General features: G+C 39.2%; 1 protein-coding gene and 1 long non-coding RNA gene across 3 annotated transcripts in view; one reads left to right on the forward strand and one right to left on the reverse strand.

Annotated features, from left to right (window-relative positions):
* The window catches only part of LOC101740303 (protein madd-4), a 411,429-nt gene that overhangs the window by 271,087 nt on the left and 121,293 nt on the right, over nt 1–19,049 (forward strand). The window lies entirely within an intron of this gene.
* Nucleotides 7,267–8,724, reverse strand: LOC110386488 (uncharacterized). Its single transcript, XR_002431674.3, has 2 exons — nt 8,564–8,724; nt 7,267–7,682 (listed from the first exon to the last, which is right to left on the reverse strand). It is a non-coding gene; the product is annotated as an uncharacterized LOC110386488 (long non-coding RNA).

A 19,049-nucleotide genomic window follows, 5' to 3' on the forward strand; every position in this document is an offset into this window, starting at 1 on the left:
TTACGTCAATTATCGAACTTATAATTATGAACTTTAATCCTTTCTGTGTAACGTCTATATTACGGTTAATAAAAACATAGGACTATCAGTTATACGAATGCAATAATTGAAAATAAAATATCGGCACAATTTACATACCATTCGCTAATATTATTACATGCCCTTCATTTTGGGACTAAGTCGATTAATAAAATTATTGCCTTCGGGTATACAGCATACAGCGCACTCGATGCTGAGTGGTCACCGTGGTTCGTGGACATCAGCCAAGCCAGGAAAGAGCTCACGTAAGTCGTTCACGAAATACCATGGCTGGAGTTAATTCCAGAGCAGAAAGGTACAAAACAATAGAAGACCTGAATAGAATTTGGCAAACCCGACTGCGATAAATTTTTTTTAGCTTAGGCGGGTGGAGAGCTCTTTTTTTTTAATTGCTTAAATGGGTGGATGAGCTCATAAACCACCTGGTGTTAAGTGGTTACTGGAGCCCATGGACATCTACAACGTAAATGTGCCACCCACCTTGAGATATAAGTTCTAAGATCTCAGTATAGTTACAATCGTGCGGCCGCACAAGAGGTCCTACCACCAACCGTCAAATTAGTTCGCCCTGGCCTGACGCAGGCTCTCACGGGTCAGGTATGGTTAGTTCGTGCACCGTCTTTGGAGACAATTGGAAGTGCCTACCATTGTAGCTGTGACAAATACACGGCGGAAGAAATGCTTGCCACCTACCTTCTACCTACCCCTTTACTGGTGGTAGGACTTCTTGTGAGTCCACACAGGTAGGTACCACCACTCTGCCTATTTCTGCCGTGAAGCAGTAATGCGTTTCGGTTTGAAGAGTGGGGCAGCCCCTTTAACTATACCGAGACCTTAGAACTCATAAGTCAAGGTGGGTGGCGGCATTTACGTCGTAGATGTCTATGGGCTACAGTAACCACTTAACACCAAGTTGGCTGGGAGATCGTCCACCCATCTATGCAATAATAAAAAACCTCGTCTGTAAGATCAGACTTACCGATACTGATTGCCGTATCAACAACCCTCTGGATTGACAAGCCTGTTCTCTTAGAAGAGAGTACTGAAACGGGGCTCAATTCCACTGATTTGAGGTTTTCAGGGAAAATTTCCGGTACCGTCTACCAGAGTGTTTGTTTGTCGCCTCTAGACAGTACTAAAAAAACAGTAACCAAATAAAAAACATATTATTCTTCTTTTTCTCCACCTTATCCCACTAGGTGGGTCGGCACAGCGAGTTTTTCTCTTCCATTCTCTTCTATCAGCCGTCATCTCAACACTCACTCCTCTCTCTCTCATATCGTCATTCACACACTCCATCCATGTCTTCTTCGGTCGACCTCTTCCCCCTCTACCTTGCACTACCTATTCCATACATCGCCTAGTCGCATGCATCTTCTTTCTACGCATCACATGTCCATACTACGATAACTGTCCACCCTTTAATTTGTCTAACACCGGGGCTAGTTTCACACTTCCTCTGATATACTCATTCCTTATCTTGTGCATTCTTGTCACTCCACACATCCATCTCAACATTCGCATCTCTGCCGCGTGCATTCCTCTTTCATCCTTTACTTTCGTCACCCAACATTTAGATCCATACATAAATTTAAAAAAAGATTAAAATAACTAGCTTTTGCCCGAGACTTCGTCGGCGTGGAAGAGTTCACAAATAATGCTTTATTTTAGAACAAATTTGGTTAGCATAAAACACGTTATAGTGAGCCAACCTTAACATATAGACATATGCTGTCGCGGACTTTTTTTTAGATCTCTTAAAGGGGAACAATTCTGTCATACAATATTTTAGCGAAACTCTAAGCCTCGGAAGCTCTCAAAAGGGAAAAAATCCCCGGTTTTGAAACATTCTTTATTGGTGCTCCGCTTGTATTGGTCTTAGCGTGATGTTATATAGCCTTCTTCAATAAATGGGCTACCTAACACCGAAACAATATTTCAAATCAGACCAGTAGTTACTGAGTTTAGCGTGTTCAAACAAAAAAAATCTTCAGCTTTATAATATTAGTATAGAAAAGATTCCTATGCAATAATTATTATGGAGCCGCCGGCGACGTTGAACAACTTAAGACAATAATTCGTTAATGTTTTCAAAGCGGTCTTCCCCCTCTCCAAATTACACTTATAAATAATTTTTAATATCTCTCGCCGAAGTACTAAAAACCGTAATGGACGTTTGATTAATTGTTTATTTTGAAAATGTATGTTTTTTACTTTTTTTAACATCCCTGGCTTGTTTTTTTCATTGGGTGAGCAAAACGAATATAGCAGAAATAGGCAGGGTGTTGGTACCTACCCGTGCGGACTCACAAGACGTTAACACCAGATCAGTAATAGCTCTACTTGGGGACCATACTCACTGCAATAAACTTCCACTTCGTCCGGCTTAAAACAAATCTGTCCGCTTCAAAAATCATGTTGCCCCTACAATATCGAGCGTAGCAAAGAAAACGCTAAGAGCCCGTTCTTGCTCAAATATCAACGTGAGTTAAAGGAGGGCAATCAGTCGCGGGGACTACGTTTGTATAATTCAATCAGTATGTATTCACTTGAGCGTTCCGTTTTGCTGCAATCAAAGGCAATAAAACTATAACTCGTAGCTTATTAGAAATATTCATTTAATTCTGTATTTTTGTAGAACTGCTTTAAGGCTTTGTTGTTTGATGTTTGTCGTCAAACAACACAAGTACCCTTTGAGAGAATATTTTAATTTGAATTTTGAAGATTCTTGTCAAATATATGTACTATAGACTAGCTCGAGGCCTACCTGCTTTTAAGTGGGCACCGGAGCCCATCCACAACGTAAATGCCGCCACACATTTTGAAACATGTGTTCTATCTCTAAGTTTTACAGTCGTGGCTGCATCAACCTTCAAACCGAAACGCATTACTGCTTGGCGGCCAAATTAAACAGAGTTGTGGTACATACCCGTGCGGGTTCACGAGATGACCAACCATTAATTTATACAATAACACACCTATACAACCTATCACAATTTTAAGTCTCGAATAATGTATGCAAATTTAACATTAACATACAAATATTAAACAATCATTGAATTGGAACAGACTTTGAGTCTGTATTATTTTATCGTTTGATTTGGCCTAAATTCTTCTGAATAACAACTAAAGGCTTGGATTTCGCTCATAAAATATAGTACTGGGAATATACCTACTACTACCATTTAATGCTCTTCGCAAATGTCTAAGAGAGGCATATCGAAGCTCTTGGGAAACACCGCACTTACACTTACCGCACGTACACTTTTAGGTACCTCAAGCACCGATCACCGTCCTCGCCGAACCCGTCCGACCTGAGGAAGAAAGAGCTCGACGAGTAAATTAACCCACAGACACAGCCCACTGAGTTTTTCGCCGGATCTTCTCAGCGGGTCGCGTTTCAGATCCGGTGGTAGATTCTGCGAAGCACTGCTTTTGCTAGGGTCAGGGTTAGCAACACTCTGGTTTGAGCCCCGTGAGCTCACCTACACACGTTAGGGTGAAGCTGAAATAGCCTCTCAAGGCTATCAGCACAGGTAGGAAAAAAAAAACACTTTAAGGTACCTCAAGCACCGATCACTGTCCTCGTCGAACCCGTCGCTTGCGACGAAGGGCTCGACGAGCGAATTAACCCACAGACACAGCCCACTGAATTTCTCGCCGGATCTTCTCAGCGGGTCGCGTTTCCGATCCGGTGGTAGATTCTGCGGAGCACTGCTTCTGCTAGGGCTAGCCTTAGCGAATTCTCTTAAGTTGTGCCCTTGAGCTCACCTACTCGTCCGCGAGAAGCTAGAATAGTCCCTTTGGTTACCAGTGAACAGGTAGGGAAAAAAAAACATTATAAAACGCAGCTCATTCCAGAACCGGATGATAAGTGTAACTATACTTGAGATCTTAGAACTTATATCGCAAGGTGGGTGGCGCATTTACGTTGTAGATGTTTATGGGCTCCAGTAACCGCTTAACACCAGGTGGGCTGTGAACTCGTCCACCCATCCAAGCAATAATAAAAATTAAAAAAACAAATGGAAACAAATATATCTGGAAACGCATTGTGGATCACTGCACCGATTTCAAATGGTATGGATGAACTTTGCTTCCATTTGAATCAATTATCGCTTGGCGCCCAGATTTGTAATTGAGTATTACAGTTGATGCGGCTCACTATTGGAGCACCGTGATAAACAATCAAAATTAACTGTCTACTAATCTTTTTTTTTTATTGCTTATATGGGTGGACGAGCTCACAGCCCACCTGGTGTTCAGTGGTTACTGGAGGCTATAGACATCTACAACTACTAAACAAGTAAATGCACCACCCACCTTGAGATATAAGTTCTAAGGTCTCAAGCATAGTTACAGTTGCAGTTAAAACGGCTGCCCTACCCTTCAAACCGAAACGCATTACTGCTTCACGGCAGAAATAGGCAGGGTGGTGGTACCTACCCGTGCGAACTCACAAGAGGTCCTACCACCAGTAAGTAAGTAATCTATCAGACAAACACCAAATAATACACGATAATGATGATACTTATATTCCAGTTTAAATCACAAAATTAGTTAATTGTAGAGTAACAATTTCGTGTGAAAACAACACAAAAAAAAACACAAAAATTCAGTATCCGTCAAACTCGTTTGGGAGTTACGTTGAAACGGTACGTTAATTAAAAGTTTAGACTCGTTTTTAAACTTGCGAGGGGTCACGTACAAAAAAAAAACAAAAACTGAAAAACTTGAAAAACTTTTCTGTATTTTTTTATTAATTTTGCTTCTGATGATGCATTAATCGAAACATATCTGTACTAAAACTGTTTTCAGATTTCTGCACTACACCTTGAGAAACTTTTCGTTCAGGGCAGGTTTGACGGTAAAAGACCTCGTGAACGAAGCCCCCATGTGCTGGACTGATGAAGTCAAAATCCTTACCAAAACATCATCAAGTGCTTACTGGAGCCCATAGACATCTATAACGTAAATGCGCCACCCACCTTGAGATATAAGTTCTCAGGTCTCAGTATAGTTAGTTACAACGGCTACCCCACCCTTCAAACCGAAACGCATTACTGCTTCACGGCAGGAATAGGCAGGGTGGTGGTACCTAACCGCCCGGACCCACAAGAGGTCTTACCACCAGTAAAAACCTTACCAAATCCCCACTTAACGAGTGCATGCGCCACGCCTCAATTCGCGACCTATCGAGAACAGCTGTCAAGGCTTAAACAAAAAAAGGATTCAACATGACCACGACCGCTTTGCCAAGAGCAACCGACTACAGCACCAAGTCTCTTCTTAGTCGCATACTTCATTGCTGAAGGTCCTTGAAAGGCCTTCGTACCTCTTTGTACAATCATCTTCCACTTCGTTCGTTTTTTGGTTTCCCTCAGGACGGTTGTAGCGGAGAGCCCGGTGAGCACGGTTACTTGATCTGACCAATGGCTTGGTTACCAACTGACGGGTCCTTTACTTACCTTCTACCTACCTTCTAACTTGCCCACAACAACCATTTTTTTAAGGTTGTCGGGTTGGCGTCGAGCAATGTGACCAAAGTAACTAAGAGTTTCTTGGTAACAGATCGTAGACAGTCTCGTTTTTACGCGAAGTTGCTCGAGGATAGATCGGTTTGTTTTCTTAGCGGTACATGGTATGCGGGTCCTTCTCCTTCTTGCATCGATAATCCACAATACTGAGCGTCGTGGCCTCAAAGAGGCTTTCTTGGAAAAATACACATGGTGAGGCCCTTCGTCCTTCCACGGTAGTGCTTTTGGAAAATATTTATTTATTCAAGGCCGCTAAAACTTTATTTAGGTCTGACTAATTAACCGCCGCCAGACATTCGCCCACCTATTTTTGCCGTGAAGCAGTAATGCGTTTCAGTTTGAAGGGTGGGCAACCGTTGTAACTATACTGAGACCTTAGAACTTATACCTCAAGGTGGGTGGCGCATTTACGTTGTAGATGTCTATGGTCTCCAGTAACTACTTAACACCAGGTAGGCTATGTGCTCGTCCACACAACTAAGCTATATAAAAAAAAACATTCAGCGTTAACTGTTTTATGGTGGAAAGGTCGAACTCCAACTCTATCCTCTTTTCTCATCCGGGTTCGGGACCGGCATTGTCAGAGTTAATGGTTAATGTTTGAAGTTATGCATGTAAGTCCCATTAAATATAAAACACAATACTACATTAACGCTGTCTGTATTGAATACTAGCGACCCGCCCTCGCTTCGCTTCGGAAACATTAAAACACACATAAAACCAAAAAAATAAAATAAAAAAATAAATAAAAAAAAGTAGCCTATGTTCATCAGAGACAATGTCGGCTTCTAATGGAAAAATAATTTTTCAAATCGGTCCAGTAGTTTTGGAGCCTATTCGAAACAAACAAACAAACAAATCTTTCCTCTTTATAATATTAGTATAGATATAGACGAACGTTTCTATTTCGGAGCACGTCGAGATCCTATCCGCGTACGAAAATCTATTCGAAACAATAACACAGCCGGAAACTTTTCCGCCCAGGACGAAACAATCACCGAGCACTGATAACATTTGCGTTTCATAACTAAAAGTTTGGAGCGCGAGCTTCAACTCCACGTATGCAGACGGCGTTACGTTGGATAACTTTGTTTTATTTAGCACTAGCGACCAGCCCTCGCTTCGCTTCGGAAACATTAAATTTTATTATTGATAGCTGAGTCCCGCGATGGGTTATTGCCGTACCGCGGGTGACGCCGCGGGTGAAGCTAGTCTAAAAAATGTTGCCTAAGTTACTCCTGATATCATCAGCTACCTATCAGTGAAAGCCCCGTCAAAATCGGTCCAGCCATTTCATAGATTAGCCGGAACAAACAAACAGACAGACAAAAATTGTAAAAAATGTTATTTTGGTACCGTACATACACCAAAATAACATTTTTTACAATTTACAATATATATTCATATGCATGTAGTAAAAAGCGGTTACTTCAATATTACAAACAGACACTCCAGTTTTATTTATATGTATAGATAGCCGAGTACCGCGATGTTACACGCCGTTACTGTCGTAGCGCGGGAGACGCCGCGGAGCAAAGCTAGTTTAAAAATGTTGCTTAAGTTACTCCCTATATGATCAGCTAACTATCAGTGAAAGTCACATCAAAATCGGTCTAGCCTTTCAGAGATTAGCCGGAACAAACAGACAGACAGACAATATTGTAAATTTTAAATTAAACATTATTACAACTATGCTTAAGTATGTTTTTATTTTGTCACCTAAAATCCCATATTTGCAAATTACCATAACATATTCACGGCTTCTGTAGTTTTATTTCCAAAAGAATGATACATAAATGAAAAATGAAGTATCATCTTCCTCCCCGCACTCTTTCATCCCTTTGTTTTCGTTGGCATGACTTTGGGATTCCGGATCCTGACATATATGTCCGGGTTTCGTCATATGTGAAGATTTATCCGTATATCCTGATAGGTCATTCTTTTGTTAGATTCCGTAGTGAGACGCGTCTTCGCTATTATCTTCGGCAGTCTCAGCTGGTGGACGGCATCACTCTTTAGGCAGCGGCTTGGCTCTGTCCCTGGCATTGCTGAATTCCATGGACAACGGTAACCACTCATCATCAGGTGGGCCGTCAGCTTGTCTGCCTACAAGGACAATAGAAAAAAGAATGAAATGGCATCACACGAAGCATTACTGAAACATGTATGACCACAATTAAATGTGTTAAACCAGTTAAACTGCTGCACGAGATAGGGTTTTTTTTTTTTATTGCCCTTGTAGGCAGACGAGCATACGGCCCATCTGATGGTGAGTGGTTACCGTCGCCCATGGACTTCAGCAATGCCAGGGGCAGAGCCAAGCCGCTGCCTAAAGAGTGATGCCGTCCACCAGCTGAGACTGCCGAAGATAATAGCGAAGACGCGTCTCACTACGGAATCTAACAAAAGAATGACCTATCAGGATATACGGATAAATCTTCACATATGACGAAACCCGGACATATATGTCAGGATCCGGAATCAGGATCAAAGTTATAACTTAGGGTTTCATCTTGAAACGCGACCCAAAGTCAATTGTTACACTGTTGTCAATTTTTTTTCCTTTATTTTCCTGCAGATAGCCTTGAGAGGCTATTTCAGCTTCTCCCTGACATGTAGGTGGGCTCACGGGGCTCAAAACGGGAGTGTTGCTAACACTGGCCCTAGCAAGAGCAGTGCTTCGCAGATTCTACCACCGGATCGGAAACGCGACCCACTGAGAAGATCCGGCAAGAAACTCAATGAGCTGTGTCTATGGGTTAATTTACTCGTCGAGCCCTAAGTCGCAAGCGACGGGTTCGACGAGGACGGTGACCGGTGCTTGAGGTACCTAAAAGCACCGTTAATGGATCGGGAGAATCCATAATGACTTGAGTTGCCAATAAAAACCATAGCGGGAATCCACAAAAAACAATGATGCCAGTCACAGACAATACCTTGTAAAAGTGGCGCTAAAAACAAAGAAAAAGTATCATGACACAATTTACCTTTTTAGATGATAAATAACTTTTATCTTCCAATATAGTACTAGTCTTTTAAGATAAGAGTCTGATTAATTCTGAAACTTTAATGAAGATTCATTATTATCGAATTGGTTTCGGAATGCATAGAGGACAATTTCACAAACGTCCAAATTTCACAATGGCAGATGAACTCACCGTCAATAGATTGTCAAGCGTGAACAACAAACTAGAATGATATTTAAAAAAAAAGTAAAAAAAAAAACATCGCAAACTCCTTGCTAAAATATTGGTTCACGGAGATGACGTGAGATTTCAAACGTATTATCTATCTATCTATATATATAAATAAAAAATAATAATAATAAATAAATAAATATATAAATAATGAAATGCTGTTCGTTAGTCTCGCTAAAACTCGAGAACGGCTGGACCGATTTGGCTAATTTTGGTCTTGAATTATTTGTGAAAGTCCAGAGAAGGTTTAAAAGGTAGATAAATATTATGAAAATGCTCGCAATTAAATAAAAATAAACAATTTTGTTTTCTCTTTGATGTGTCCCCCGTAGGACGGATTCCTTTTGTTTGTTTTAAGTTAATTTTATACAAAAGTTTAGGTCTTTTGTTTATCGATTGAGGCACTACGAAGTCTGCCCGGTCAGCTAGTATATCATAATATTCAAATCTATTCGGGCATTTCAAAGTTATTGTGGAATAACGAAACATCTGTACATAAATCAACTTTGAATACATCGCTATTGTTTTTTTGGGCAGCCATTTAATAATAATCAAAATACCCACCGTTTTATAGATTTACATACTCTCATGTAATCTGTGGCGAACTCATTCACCAACGAGCCAACCCACAAAAAACGCCATAATTCTCCGCATAAAACATAATTCCCCATAAACTCTTATCGATAACACAAACAGATAAGACTAGGGTGGATCTCTGCATACCCCCGCGGGCCCGCCGTAATGATATGAGCCGAGCTAATAAATCTACTGGTTTTGACTTCGATGAATATTGATGGAGCGTGTACTATTAGCAGAACAACAATTTTAAATTCCTATTTAATAAATTTTTTATTGCTTAAATGATTGGAGCTCACAGCCCACCTGGTGTTAAGTGGTTACCGGAGCCCATAGACATCTACAAAGTAAATGCGCCACCCACCTTAAGATATGAGTTCTAAGGTCTCAGTATAGTTACAACGGCTGCCCCACGCTTCAAACCGAAACGCATTACTGCTTCACGGCAGAAATAGGCGGGGTGGTGGTACCTACCCGTGCGTGAAGGTTAGGAAGGCAAAATGACTAGTCACTATGTTGCCCAAAGGTCTATCCAGTTTCACCAGGACAGGTGGATGAACTCAGACTTAGCCAGGAGGAGTGTTTTACTAGCCGCAGCCGAGCGCTTTCAAAAGAGAACTTTTAACCACAAATTGCGACCCGTTGAGAATATTTAGGCGCCTCGCCAAGTACTGCATTTCTCTAGGATTACTCGGCATAGTGCGACGACAGAGTAAATTTAATTAAATTTAATTTCAGAATATAGAAATTCCATAAGTTGTTAGTGTAATCTAGCCTATGTTTGGGATTGGAAAAGACCGCGGCGGTTCGGAACATCAGTTCGTCAAATGAATTGCGATTTATGTTTTGTAAGCAATTAACTATAAGTAACATGATATAAATATACGTCTAATAATAAAATAAAATAATTAATAATAAATTTATCTCTAATCAAATAATTTTAGAGAGTCACTTCTCTAGAGTAATCAAGAAATATTCTGTAGGTAAATCAAAAACCTCCCCCATCTTTTGTTGTGCGCTTACTATAAATCAGCTGATCACTTATCCCCTTTATATTTATGTATAAGAAAAATACGAAACATTATCCATGTATACATCGGTGCAACATCACTATTTACTTAAATAAAATTAGTTTATAAGTCCAACGAATTTAAACAATTGTTTAAGACGGTATTCAAGAACACGAATGAATCAAAAACCCTACTACTATAAATACGAGTGTCTATTGTCGCATAAGCCATCACCGTTTGCAAAAACAATATGGCGCCGGTCTCCCCGTCATATATTATCTATATATATAAAAATGAATTGCTGTTCGTTAGTCTCACTAAAACTCGAGAATGGCTGGACCGATTTGGCAAATTTTGGTCTTGAATTATTTGTGGAAGTCCAGAGAAGGTTTAAAAGGTAGATAAATATGAAAATGCTCGGAATTAAATAAAAATAGCAATTTCGTTGTCCGATTTGTCGGACGGATTCCTTTTGTTTGTTTTAAGTTTATTTTATACAAAAGCTTAGATCTTTTATTTCTCGATTGAGGCACTACGAAGTTTGCCGGGTCAACTAGTTACTCTATAAAAACCTACTATTTCGTTTTGTCTGCTTAGTGCGAGTTATTTAACGTCCTCGAAAGCGTAAACGTTAACTCAAAGTATGCAGTTTGGAACAGCGCCCCTAGCGGCAAACGTAAGCAAACGTTCCAATAACATACAAATTTGAGTTAACGTTTACGCTATCGAGAACGTTAAAAAACTCGCACTAAACACACTAAAGTGCATTTAAAAAACACTAAATTAGAATTGACTGATTGTGCAGACGGTATTTCGCGTTCGCTTGTTCAGACACTAACTACATCCAGCGATGCACGTAACGATAATTCTACGTAACTTCAAATATAATGTGGATTTAAAACTACAAATTGAGTATTCTGGCTTTATTACATAACATACATTATTGTATGTAAATATATAGATACTAGCTGACCCTGCAAACATTGTTTTGCCATATATAAGATTTCTAGGGAATTTCTAGTGTAGAAAAAAAAAACTAACTTATTGTAAGTGTGTAAGGATGTGGTAAATGAGTGAAAGAGGTATGTAGTGCTGTGAACGATGAGGAAATATATAATAAAAATAACAAAACCTCATTCAACCACATAATATCTCATTCTAACAAAAAAAAAAGTCTAAATAAAAAAAATATGTTAGGGGTGGACAACCCTAATCACTTAGGGGTATAAAAAATAGATAGTAGCCGATTCTCAGGCTTACTGAATATGCATAAAAAATTTCATGAGAATCGGTCAAGCGGTTTCGGAGGAGTATGGGAACGAACATTGTGACACGAGAATTTTATATATTAGATATGCCGTGAAGCAGTAATACGCTTCGGTTTGAAGGGTGGGGCAGCCGTTGTAACTATACTGAGACCTTAGAACTTATATCTCAAGTAGTCAATTATTAGTCGTCGTGGCCTAAAGGATAAGACGTCCAGTGCATTCTTCGCGATGCATCGGTGTTCGAATCCCGCAGGCAGCTACCAATTTTTCTAATGAAATACGTACTTGACAAATATTCGCGATTGACTTCCACGGTGAAAGAATAACATCGTGTAATAAAAATCAAACCCACAAAATTATAATTTGTGTAATTATTGCTGGTAGGACGTATTGTGAGTCCGCACGGGTAGATACCACCACCTTGCCTATTTCTGCAGTGAAGCAGTAATGCGCTTCGGTTTAAAGGGAGGGACAGCCGTTGTAACTATACTGACACCTTAGAACTAGATGATGTAGATGTGTATGGGCTCCGGTAACCACTTAACATCAGGTGGGCCTTGAACTTGTCCACCCATCTAGATAAGATAATATAGCCTTTATTAACAATCTAATTTAAGTTACATTTTTAATACACGTATTATCTAGTTTTATTATTCGACATCGGTTTCTTGATCATCTTGCTGTACAGCATAGGCCTCCCCAAGGGCTCTCCATAATATTCTATCCTGCGTTTTTCTCATCCAAGTCATTCCTGCCACTTTTTTTATGTCCATCTTCCCATCTGCGTTACTGTCTTCCTCTATTTCCCTTTTTATATCTTGGATATCATTCTGTCACTCCTTTGGCCCATTTTTTCTGTTTTATCTCGAATTAAATTAAATGTCCAGTCCATTTCCATTTCAATTGCTGTATTCGGTATTTTGGAACGAAGTTCCTTACGGCAGGCTTGGAGGGGATAGGGATTTTGCTGCGCGACCGAACTGAAAAAAATGTGATAGTAAAACCGTAAGAAAAAATCCGTGGAAAAAAGTGCGTGGAATAAAACCGTTAAATGAGACGTGCGCAGGCGCGACAGTCGCATACACAAGCGAGTAGTGTATAATACCTTTCTCTTTCTCCTTCTTTTTTTTGCAAATTGTGTCGATTCTACATTAGCCGAAGGAACTTCGTTCCTAGCTGGTGTCCCACGACACCACATTTTAATTTTATATCTATGATATTTGTTCGTTTTCTTATTTTTGTTAACCGTATTTTATCTTTTAATTTCTTGTTGTGTTGTTTGACGACAAACATCAAACAACAAAGCTCTAAAGCAGTTCTAGAAATATAGAGATTTAAATGAAAATTTCTAAGAAGCTACGAGTTGTAGTTTTATTGCCTTTGATTGCAGCAAAACGGAACGCTCAAGTGAATACGTACTGATTGAATTATACAAACGCAGTCCCCGCGACTGATTGCCCTCCTTTAACTCACGTTGATATTTGAGCAAGAACGGGCTCTTAGCGTTTTCTTTGCTACGCTCAATATTGTAGGGGCAACATGATTTAGAAGCACGAAGAGATTTGTTTTCTATCTTTTCTAATTAACCGTTAAAACCCAGATAGTTATAGAATCTATCATCGGCTAACTTGATTACTCAAAGTTAATGAACAGAGCCGCATCTAGTATTATGGTCATGTATGGGATGAAATTATTGGATTACGAAATAAATAATTGAACTAGGTAGTGAAAAATCTGTTTTCACATATGATATTCTTCACTAAAAGCCGATTCTACCTTACGATGAAATTATCATAATTAAAGACTAAAAAAAAAGAAAAATAAATATTAGTCTAAAAAAAACACTAAAAATCCCGCTTTTGTAGCTAGCTGAGCCAAATAGAGGACAACAATTCTTGAATAATTTTGAAAAACCATTGTAATTGTGGAAAAAATGATATTATCGTAAAATAAAAACGTGGGGTGCTTTTAAGATATGGTATAATGATTTTACATTTAATTTGTCAATAAAATATTTACAATAATTGACATTTGGCTCCCTATGCAACTGTCGGATGAATCATCTATACATATAAATAAAATTGGTTGTCTGTTTGTAATATTGAAATAGCCGTTTTTTTACTATATGCATATGAATACGGTACAAACACCAAAATAACATTTTTTACAATTTTTGGCTGTTTGTCTGTTTGTTCCGGCTAATCTCTGGAACGGCTGGACCGATTTTGACGAGACTTTCACTGATAGGTAGCTGAAGATAAAAGGAGTAACTTAGGCTACTTTTTTTAGTCTAGCTTTGCCTCGCGGCGTCACCCGCGGTACGACAATAACCTCAATAATAAAATTTAATGTTTCCGAAGCGAAGCGAGGGCGGGTCGCTAGTTTTTTTATAAATACTATTTTCTAGATATTTTTTCAGGGAGTTAACGATAAATGAAAAAATCTTCCACTAAGCGGGTAAAATTGCTCGGCGGACCGACCATCCAAATGTTGTTGTTCTGAACTTGCATACGATACATCCCAACCAATCTTGAAAAATTTTAAACTGTCGACGTCGCCCAAAACACGTTATTTCGGATCCTCCCGATCCAGTAACGGTACTTTTAGATACGCCAAGCACCGGTCACCGTTCTCGTCGAACCCTTCGCTTGCGAGCGAATTAACCCATAGACACAGCCCGCTGAGTTTCTCGCCGGATCTTCTCAGTGGGTCGCTTTTCCGTTCCGGTGGTAGATTCTGCGAAGCACTGCTCTTGCTAGGGCCAGTGTTATCAAGGCTATCAGCATAGGTAGGAAAAAAGAAAAGAAAATTTTGTTGGTGAGATTCAGGCATCCGTCAAATGTCTTATATTGTCTAGCCGCAGTAGTCGAAATTCGACTATAAGTAATTGGAATTGTAATTTTGTACACTATTATGATTGTATTTTATACTTCTATAATCACAAATTTCGCCAAGACTACACTATAAAAATATTAACAAAGACAAACAATATATAATCTATTCTCAATTTGACAACAGACGTCAAGACCAAAAGTTTGACAATAAATAGTACGCATGCGTGTGTGCGTCAAATACATGGTATGTAGTGTGTGTGATGTTTTCTTTATTGAATTAAAGTATCTTTTATGCATTATTTAAAAAAAAATTAGCATTGTGCACTTCTCTATATTCTCTATCAGTGTGGAAATTTTCATACTCCTCCGTCCGCGCAATTTTCGTAAAAAGGGATACAAAGTTTTTGCTTCACGTATTATAATATATAGATAAGCTGAAAAAAATATATAGGTATTCGCAGTCAACGTTTCGTAATTAGACTATAACATTTTTCTGCCTGATACTCGTATATCGAGGGGTAAAAGGCCATTTGATTTGAGTGACATTTCGTTTAATATACGCCATTTATCTTTGTAATTAAAGGTCCGTTTTATTTGGTATTAGCCTCGACAATTCGATGTTTTAAATTGAATTTTGTATTTATCCCATTCAAAAGCTAAAAAAGTTTTTTTGCCATGATATTTTTTCCAACTTGTGAACTTTTTAAAGTCATCGTGGCCTGATAAGGCGTCCGGTGCATTCGTGTTGAGCGATGCACCGGCGTTCGAATCCCAGGCGACTACCAATTTTTCTAATGAAATATGTACTCAAAAAAATGTTCACGATTGACTTCCACGGTGAAGGAGTAACATCGTGTAATAAAAATCAAACCCGCAAAATTATAATTTGCGTAATTACTGGTGGTAGGACCTCTTGTGAGTGGCGCGGGTAGGTACCACCGCCCTGCATATTTCTGCCGTGAAGCAGTAATGCGTTTCAGTTTGAAGGGTGGGGCAGCCGTTGTAACTATACTTAGGACCTTAGAACATATATCTCGGTGAGTAGCGCATTTACGTCGTAGATTTCTATGAACTCCAGTAACCACTTAACACCGGGTGGGCTGTGAGCTCGTCCACCAATCAAAGCAATAAAAAAACTATAAATAACTCTCTTGTAAAGTTGCAAAAATGTCGCTTAAATCACATAACCTTTCGCCCTGGATATGTATATTCACACGGTCTAAAGTCAAGTCTCAAATAGCGAACGCGCCGGGAAGTCTAGTCAAAGTTTCAATATCTCAACCTCAATACTGAGGGGGCAAGGAGGGGCGAGGAAAAATCTTACGTCGACCGTTCCGAGCGTGACGACAATAAAAGAGTGTTATGCTGCCTTCGAACGAACTCACCCTACTCGCGAATTAGTAATAACAGTGTTTATTGACAACCAATTTTTCAATAGCTATAATAATTATAGGAAAGAATAAATTACTCTGCAAGTGAACTGAGGAGATAAATTTCAAAATACCATCGCCAAAAGGACGTGGGTGAGTTATTTTAATTACATTAGCGCCAAATTTACATACGTAAATTGCTTACGTCAAAACTACATTTGTGGCAGCATCATTGCTAAGGCATTGCCGCTTGACACCAACTCGACGTTGATGCAATTTCTTTTCAGTTTCATATGGATATCTATTAATTTACAACTCAAAGAATCAACTTGTAAGCGACTATGTTGTTATTAAGAATTAGGACGGTGAAATTAGTGCCTAAAAGGAGATAAGCTGTAAACTAATCTAAGTCAATCGAAGACAATAAAAATCTGAAAATCATAACTGTATTGAGAGCTTTCTGCTATATAATGCGAGTATAAAATATGATAATACCCAATTCATTTGAGCGCTGGTCACTAAACTATCCTACTAAATGTTGCGCTCGTCTCTGCTGTGCGAGTTACTTGTTCTATATCAAACGAAGCACAACTAGACCGTCACGTTTTCGCACTTACGCAGATATAATTATTCGTTCGGGATTTGCTATTCGGAACTGATATTCAATTTTACAACCGCCCATAAAACTAAGAGCTACGACTATCCTGCTTTTACGAATAATAAAGTCGTTGAGTGCAAGAGAGATGGACTGTTCGTGGACTTTATTTGGTTTTCAAATGTTTATAGCCGCGTCTGGACGACGACGGAGTACTGTATTAGTATTGCTGGTTCAGTGATCAGCCCTGATTTTTTTAAACTATTGCAAAGCTTTTATCGCGGGCTTTGAGCGCGGCGACCGAATCAAGAAATTCCGTAACGAAAATAAAACCCAACACCCCCCACTCCGCCTACCATGTACTGCCATGTTGTATAGTGTTTGTGAATAAGCGCACGGCGTGACATCGCACGGCGTGACGTCGCACTGCATGCGCATCATGAAAAGTCTGCTCATTTCGCTCTAGCGCGGTCTAGCTTATGAGTATGAAGGGGACAGTTAATGTTTTGCTTTTGTAAATGTTTATTAATATAGCGTTTTTTTTGTTGCTTAGATGGCTGGACGAGCTCACAGCCCACCTGGTGTTAAGTGGTTACTGGAGCCCATAGATATCTACAACGTAAATGCGCCACCCACCTTGAGAGTTCTAAGGTCATAGTGTCTAAGGTTATAATTAGACATGTGTAAGTAATGCGAGTGATATTACTCCGGTAATATTACTCTACGACGTAATGCAACATCACACATTACGCGAAGGAAACAAACATCACACTATCACCCACAGAACACTATTACTTCTAGCGAAGCTATCACCCAACATGTTTCTTTCTTTGTCGTGTAATGTTGCTTGATTCACGAACAGAACCGAGCGAGCGAGACAGACCGATCTACGCAAAATAAATGAGCAAGCGACACGGAATTATTCCTAGTGATTTTGAACCGTATGCCCTGGCCGCTAGGTACATTTTTATACCTATGGTACGTCTGAATTTTAATATAGGTATTTGTGTTTATATTTTTCATGGGCCAGCCGGTAGCTCCCCGCAAGTAGTTACTTAATTTTTTATTCGCAACTTTTGTAAAATCGCTAGTCGCTCGTAATTGTTTAGTAATATTTCATATTAATTTTTGTGTTTGAATTACTTAAGCACTTGTTTGAAGATAGTTTTATTATTTGTTTTAATGCGTGTTTAATAAGTGAAAGAAAGAATGGCGTCTAAATGAAAGTACAGTCCTCTTTGGATGCATTTTGAGGAGACCGCGCCGAAACAATGCGTCTACTGCTCTCGTATATTAACATTATCGTCGAGCTCAATTTGCAGTCTAAGTCGCCATATGAAATCCGTTCATCCCACAATAAATTATATTAAGTAAAAAATAAAATTATTATATTATTAAATAAGTCAATCTCTGTCAAGTAATATAACAGTGTATTACAATACAAAGTATGAACACATCACTTAAGTAATGATTCGGGTGTATAGATACAATGTATTCGTCACAGTATCTATTGAACGCACCGAGTAATGTTAAGAGTGATGTGTAATGTTTTCGAGTAATATCAACTGTCTGTAAAAGTGATATCATATCACATTACATTGAGAAGTGATGTTTTGCACAAGTCTAGTTATAATGCCGCAATAAGTGTTCTTTAATTTGAAAAAAAATGTGAGTGTGTGCAAGTCACACACGGTAGAAGTGAAACTTATAAAATATACAAATAATCGCAAGGGTCAACCACTCCTCAGTGCATGGAGCAGCCGCACCCCAGGGGAACCGTCTGCATGATCACGGTATCTCGACGCAGGGTAGGTATGATTTAGCCACAGAAATACGAGAACGTCTATCAACTGTGTAACATCTCGTCACCGCGATTCAGGACTTGTTGAATTTACGTGCAGCGACATCTGTTGATAACACACTAAAAAAAAAAAACATGGCGCGTAACGGAAGAAATTAAGATGGCGCGTAACTGAAAAAAGTTACATACGTTTTTTTCCTCCCTACGTCGATAAAGAAGTTTCACTTCAATAAAACAACGTCAAATATCGTTGAAATTTTTGTTATAGACCCGAGCGGAGCCGGAGCGGGCCGTTAGTCGAACAATATTATAGTACTATATATTATAGTATGTATATATATTATAGTAGAAACTGGTACAGCGTATAATAACAAACGTGTAATACGTGTCCACAGAACATAAACACACAACAAAGACATGTCACACACATCATTCAACGCGCTCACAATAGACAAAAGCTCCGCGATTCAAATGGAGCTCAGTTTCCAGGGTTATTTCGTGTTCTATTGCAGATTCTAGAGCATAGGGTATTTACGAAATAACTGTAATCGATTTAAATGTACTAGACCCTTTATCTGGCTTGGCCGCCATTATTATCGTGAGCGTGTAGGCGAAGATGAAAAATAAAAATCTAAAATCGATTAAATAATTTTCTTTCCTTATTAAATAATATAATAGAATATAATAATGCCTTCAGGGCGTTGTTGAGGCTTCCACCTTATTGTAGTGCATCAGGCATGTTCGCCGATGCGCATACGGATGACTACTTCGCGATAATGCGCAACAAGGTGGCATCGATTATGCGTGGAGTAGGAGGAAGCA

This window comes from Bombyx mori, chromosome 28 (genome assembly GCF_030269925.1).
Source record: "Bombyx mori chromosome 28, ASM3026992v2".
NCBI classification, from domain to species: Eukaryota; Metazoa; Arthropoda; class Insecta; order Lepidoptera; family Bombycidae; genus Bombyx; species Bombyx mori.